This window comes from Perognathus longimembris, chromosome 9 (assembly GCF_023159225.1).
Source record: "Perognathus longimembris pacificus isolate PPM17 chromosome 9, ASM2315922v1, whole genome shotgun sequence".
Taxonomy (NCBI): Eukaryota; Metazoa; Chordata; class Mammalia; order Rodentia; family Heteromyidae; genus Perognathus; species Perognathus longimembris.
The window spans coordinates 5390304-5396634 of record NC_063169.1 but is presented as its reverse complement, the minus strand read 5'-3'; positions in this window follow the sequence as shown (position 1 = coordinate 5396634).

Sequence of the window (6331 nt, the reverse complement as noted above, 5' to 3'; positions counted from 1 at the left end):
ATAAGTGATTGTCATTCACATTTTTACATGAGCTATGAAACAAAACTATCTTTGGTTTCTGTTGTTTTGTTTGGTGCCAGTCCTGGTACTTGAACTCAGGGGCTGGGTGCTGTCCCTGAGCTTTTGTGTTCAGGGCTAGTACTTGACCACTTGAGCCAATTCTACTTCCAACTTTTTTTTTTTTTTTCATTTTGGTAGTTAATTGGAGATACGAGTCTCATGGACTTTCCTCTAACTGAGATTCTCAGATCTCCACCTCCCGAGTAGTTAAGATTACAGACGTGAGCCACCAGCTCAAACCCAAACTGTCTTTGGTTTTAAAAAGATGCACAGTGAGCTGTTCACTGGTGGCTCACGTCTGTATTCCTCCCTCCTCGGAAAGACCAACGGTGGAGGCCAGCCCAGGCAGACAAATCCGTGAGATTCCAGCTCCAACCAGCCAGGAAAGTGCTGGACTGGAGGCATAGCTCAGGTGGTAGAGTACTAACTATGAGCAAGAAAGCTGAATGAGAGCTTAAGGCCCTGAGTTCAAGCCCTGGTGCCGGCACAAAAAGATGCAAACCAAAGTATGGGTGGGAATAAAAGTAAATGGAGCTGTGATTTGCTCTAAAGTATCTCAATAATAACAGGAAGAAAAATGAAAATGTAAGAATGGACATATTTTGAAAATTGTGAAATTCAGGAGAATGTTGTTTTACTTTTTTGTGCTATTTTCTTGATTTCTGAGTATGTCTAAACTTTTTATTGAGGACGTTCTCCTTGTTAAAATCATATTTCTTACGTAGCAGGAGAGCAAGCTTTTTGCAAACTTGACAATAAACAAACCTAGCTTGAAAGTTGACAAAAAACACTCTCCTCGTTGGTTATACGTTCTTGTGGAGCTGGGTTGGCTGTTTTCTTCTGCTCTCCCTGCCGTCTCAGCTACAGCTTAGAGTCACAGAACACGAGGCAGAAGGAAGGTAGCCCTGGCTCTAGAAGATGAGCCAACTCTGGGTGCAAAGCGACAGCTTCCTGCCTGCCCCCTCCTCTATCCAAACTCTCACCTCTGAGCTGCCGGGTCTTTCTTCACCTGGGAGGCATGGATAGACTTCTCCAATGTCTTAGTGAATTCTGCGTCCACGTGGCCTCACTATGAAGGAAATCACACACACTAGCAGGGTTACTAAACCAAAGGAGATTATTTACAGTAATGTAGTAGTTGCTGTCACCAGAGTCTATGCTCCTCCATCTGGCCTGTGAAGGGGAAAACCAGAAGTCACTTGGTAAACAAGGGCCACTTTACTCAACAGGGGACGGTTTACATCGTCATATTTTTGTATGACAAGACTTAGTCAATATCAGAAAGAACCGTATTACATCATGTGCAGGGAAATGGGTGGACCTGTTGAAAATTAAGTGAAATAATTCAGGCTGAGAGAGACAAAGGGTGGGTGTTTTATCTCATGGGTGGAAGATCTAAATGATAAATACACATAAAAAAATATATAGGGTCATACACACACACATTTGCACACACACACACACATTTGCTGAAGGTTGGTATTCTCAGGGGGTGATCTCGGTGATGGAACTTCTTCAACAACCAACGAACAGCTTAACAAAATGAATACCAGGAAGCTGAAACACGATTTTTTGGGGGGTTGGGGGTGAGGTCAGGAGGCAAGGCAGGAGAGAGAGGAAGGGTGAGCACATACAGCCACAATATTCAATGTACCTGTGCGGTGATGGAACCAGACGGGGTTGGAAGAGGTGCTGGAGGACAGCAGAAAACCAGTATTAACGAGGAAAAGAGGTTTGTAAAGATTCCTGAAACTTACGGTGTAAGCCAATCTGTTGCGTTCTGGCGATTCCCTGAGAAATAAAACGCCTGGACTCACCGAATCATCTCTCCATGCTTCAGCCTGCCACAAAGCCCAGAGATGGAGGGAAACGCGGTGAATGTCAATCCTAGTCGGATTTAAAATTCCCCAAATAGAAGTCTCACAGGACACACAGCTGCTTCCCGGGCGGAGGGCGCGGCAAGGTGGCCTCCAGAAAGCGGTGCAAGGACGGGGGACAGCACGACTCATGAAGTGGGTCACCGGGATGGGCGGCTTCCTGGGGACCAGAGCCTCACCGGCCCGCTGTGTCCTTCCTCCCTGGCCACTGCCTGCCGTCGCCGCCACTCCAGTGCGAGAAACCAAGCCTTGCACCTGCCACGCCCTTCCCAGCGGTGGGAACCCCACTCAGCAAACGAAAGGGCAAAGGGGCAAGCAGAGACCACCCCGAGGCGCGCGTAGAGCCAGGGGGGGTCTTAGTGCATTCGTGTAGCAGCAGTGATTTATTTTTCTTTCATCAAAGGTTGTCATGTGTCGCAGAGTTAGGATATGTAGCTGCAGAAACCATGTTTAAACATTCCAGTCCCCGAAGCGATGTGTTCTGTCGTTGACATGTTTACAAGCCGCAGTGGCGAGAATGAACTTGGTGTTTTGTGTGATTCACCTGCACGGAGCCTGGGAAACGGTTTCCTCGTCGCAGGACTTCAAGGAAGATAGGCAGGCTCATGTTTACCGGCAGCAAGTTGCTCCAACAAGATTATTACACAACAGAAATCAGTCTCTGTGGGGTTTTTATATAGATTTAGACACATTCTCCTTACTGATACTCTTCAGCTGTACTGCTTATTCGTACATTAAATATTGCTGTACTTTTTGGATGCATTTAGCAGCAACGATTCATTCATTTTTGTAAACTCTATGGTTACTAGGGGCTCTACCTACTCTTGTCTGTGCTGTTAAAGACTAAGAGCGCAAACTGCCCTCCTCAAAACAGGACATTTGGATTGGGCATTGGTCCTGCCTGTAGTCCCAGATACTCAGATAGCTAAGATCTGAGGACTGTGGTTCAAGCCCAGCGTAGATAGCAAAGTGTAAGACTTAGCTCCAGTTAATCAGCAAAAGCTGATTCCAACTGGGGCCTGCCTACAGCAGTGTCCACAGAGACTCAAACTAGCCGTGGCTCAAGTGCTAGAGTGCCAGCCTTGAACAAAACAGTCAAGCAAGAGTGAGGGTCCCTGAGTTCAAGGTCCAATACCAGACATGCGTGCGCGTGCGCACACACACACACACACACACATACATTAAGCATGGGTATATGACAAAATAGTCTCAAAATGAAATCTACGTAATAACATCCTAAAACTGAGAAAATCATCTTTATTTAATTAGGATTAGTTCCTTTCTCTCTCAGATGATGCTATTTTAATTATGCCCAATGTGGAATCATAAACTTGAAAATGTTCAACCATGAAATGAAATTATTAAGCAATCCATATGTACCGATTCTCAGGGCTCCGTCTTTAAAGCTATCTTCTATACCTCTGCAAGGCTGTTCAAGTCAACCGAAAACATTGATATTGACATGAACTAGGCCTTTGTTCATGAATGAAGAAGAAATATCCTTGTGATTTCCAGTTTATAAAGTTGTTCTAAAAAGAAAAGAAAAACCCCAGGATTTCTCCAAATCCAGCTTCACAACTCAGATAACTCTGTTAGAAAGGATGAGGAATCCCTTCATTGGTTAAGTCTTGTGTATTTACCAGAAATGGAGAAACTGAAAACCCCTTAGAAAAAGCCTGGGAAAATACCGGATCACCGCTCCAGCAACTCATCCAGTGCAGCACGCGGTGCCAACAACTACTTCAGCAGCAGCCGCGCTGAAGTCAGCTGCAGTGGACCTCCTTCTTTTTCTAACGGCCGAGATGCATGTATGGTCAACTGAGTCCTCCACACCTAGCTTACATTGGAAAGATGAACAGGGACCCATTCTCTCTTTCACTGACTCCTTTCAGACTTGATATAGCTAGCTTCCCCATCAAATCACCTCCTAGGGCATTTCCTATTCAGGCCACGCATTCTAGCATGCACGTGGTTTAGAGATGCTCTTTGGAGACTCCAGTGCTGGTTAGAAGAAGCGTTTGATGCTAAGGTTAGTGTTCCAGGGGACCAGCCAAATGTCTAGTAATTTGGTGGCTCATGAAGCCTTATCTTATCAGTCAGTAATACCAATAGCACACATGCGATCTTAGCCAGTCAGTGATAGCACAGTAAAATCCCATAGATTGGGTGGCTTTAAACAATGCATATCAATGTCTCGTCGTTCTTAGAAGCTGGTTAGGTTTCTAGTGGAAGCTCTGCTCTAGAGAGTGGCTTTTCTTCTTGATCCTCACCTGACTTTTATTCTGCACTAGTGAGGAAGGAAGAAAGAAGAGATTACGAGTCAGCCATCTCCACAATAAACCGCACCACCAGCAAGCGCAGGACTTCATGGACCCCAACAGTGAGGTCGTGCTTCTGGCCCTGCACCTGTTGGGTCCGTTGGGCTTGCCGAGGGCTACTGGTTGCATCCAGTTCTGCTCTAGGTGCCTGCTTCTCTGTGGACCCCATGGTAACCAAGTCATATTCTTCACAGGGAAAAGAGCATAATGCAAGGTGCTAATCATCTTTGCAGAAAAGTCTTTTGTAGGATTTTCACTTGTTTCATGTGTCTGTACATGTTCCTATTTTTTAGAACATGAATAGATCACATGATTATCCATTTAAAAATAATATCACTATTGATAACCAAGTTTATGCTTCAGTGAAAGACACGGGTGTTTACCAACCAATAATGTGACTCTGAAACAACGTGGACATAGAGAAATATCATTTCTTTGGATCCTGAATTCCTTTCTTTTCTTCTTTCTCTTGCTCGCATCTTACTTCTTTATCTTTTTCTCTTCCTTTCCTTCTCTCTCCTTTTCTTTCTCTTTCTTAATTTTTAAACTGTGTATTGCTGTTATAATAGTGGTGTACACAGAGGTTACAGTTACATAAGTCAGGTAAAGAGTACATTTCTCTTTTAACAGTGTCACTTTTTTTCTCTCTCTCTTTTACCTTCCTTCCTTCCTTTTCCCTTGCCTTCTTCTGTCTTTCTTCCTGTCTGTCTGTCTGTCTGTCTGTAATGAAGCTGGCACTCCGGGCCTGGGCCTTGGCATTCCCTCAAGGCTGGTGTTTTATTATCTCAGCCACACCTCCAGCTCCCTGAATTCATTTCAACTGTAATTTCTTCTCCCTTTCTTTTGACAAGCCAGTCTTGTAGACTGTCAGAGTGATTTTATAGTATCTACTAAAGAAAAAAAAAGTAGGAAAACACATCACCTGTGTTCTTGAGAGATTTGTCTTGCTGGGCAGGTAAGGCAAATTCCAGAGAAATTTATGTATTCTCTCATAGTTAGGCCTGCATATTTTATTACAAGAAGCCAGTGACGTTTTAATTTCACCTACTTACATTTTCTGGCAAGTATACCAAGAAATATTATTTTGATAAGGAGACCTAATGCAAGAAGTTAATACCTTAATCAGTAAAGTAATTCATATTAGTAATCTTAGGAGAACCATTTGCCAATTCCTACTTTCTTGAATAACTCAATTCACCAAATTACCTGATTCTGAATATGCTCTTTAGCTTCAGAATTTCTGAGCATAATGTACACCACATTAACACTTTTGAAAGACCCTGTAAAAATCTCATTAAAGGCAATCTTGCTTCTGTGCCTGGCCAAATTCCAACACTTGGAGATGACAGACTCCCACTAAAATATAAGAAAGGGTAGAGTCCTTCCACGAAAACAGCAGGAACACACTGTCTCTGCAGTGCTTGATGAAGCATCCGAGGACAGCTCCAACCGCCAATGACTGCGTGAATCACACACGGTTGGGTATTGACAGCTGGGTCACTGGCCTGTAAATGGCTATATTTCTTTTGTTGTCCTACGTGTCGTTATTTTATTTTATTTTTTCCAGTCCTGAAGCTTGAACTCGGGCCCTGGGCACTGTCCCTGAGCTATTTTGCTCAAGGCTAGCACTACTACCACTGAGCCACAGCTGCACTTAGGGCTTTTTTGGTGGTTAATTGAGGATAAGAGTCTCATAGACTTTCTTGCCTGGACTGGCTTTGAACTATGATTCTCAGATCTTGGTTTCCTGGGTAGGTAGGATTGTAAGTGTGAGCCACTAGCACCTGGCCTATTTTTATTTCATCTATTTATTATTTATTATTATCTTTAAGTAGTTGTACAAAGAAATGTCATTTAACAAAGCAGTATGTGAACACAATGCATCTTGATCTGTCACTCCTTCAACCATCTCATCCTCCCCCCCACCCCTTCCCTTCAATTCCTTAACTTTGGGGTTTACGCAATGCACTCCTGACTGCACTGTCCCTCCCTTTCCCCTTCATTCTCTACCTCCCCCTCTCCCTGGCCACTGGCATGTGCCCATTTTCTGGTGCTTATTTTGTTGAAATGAACCAA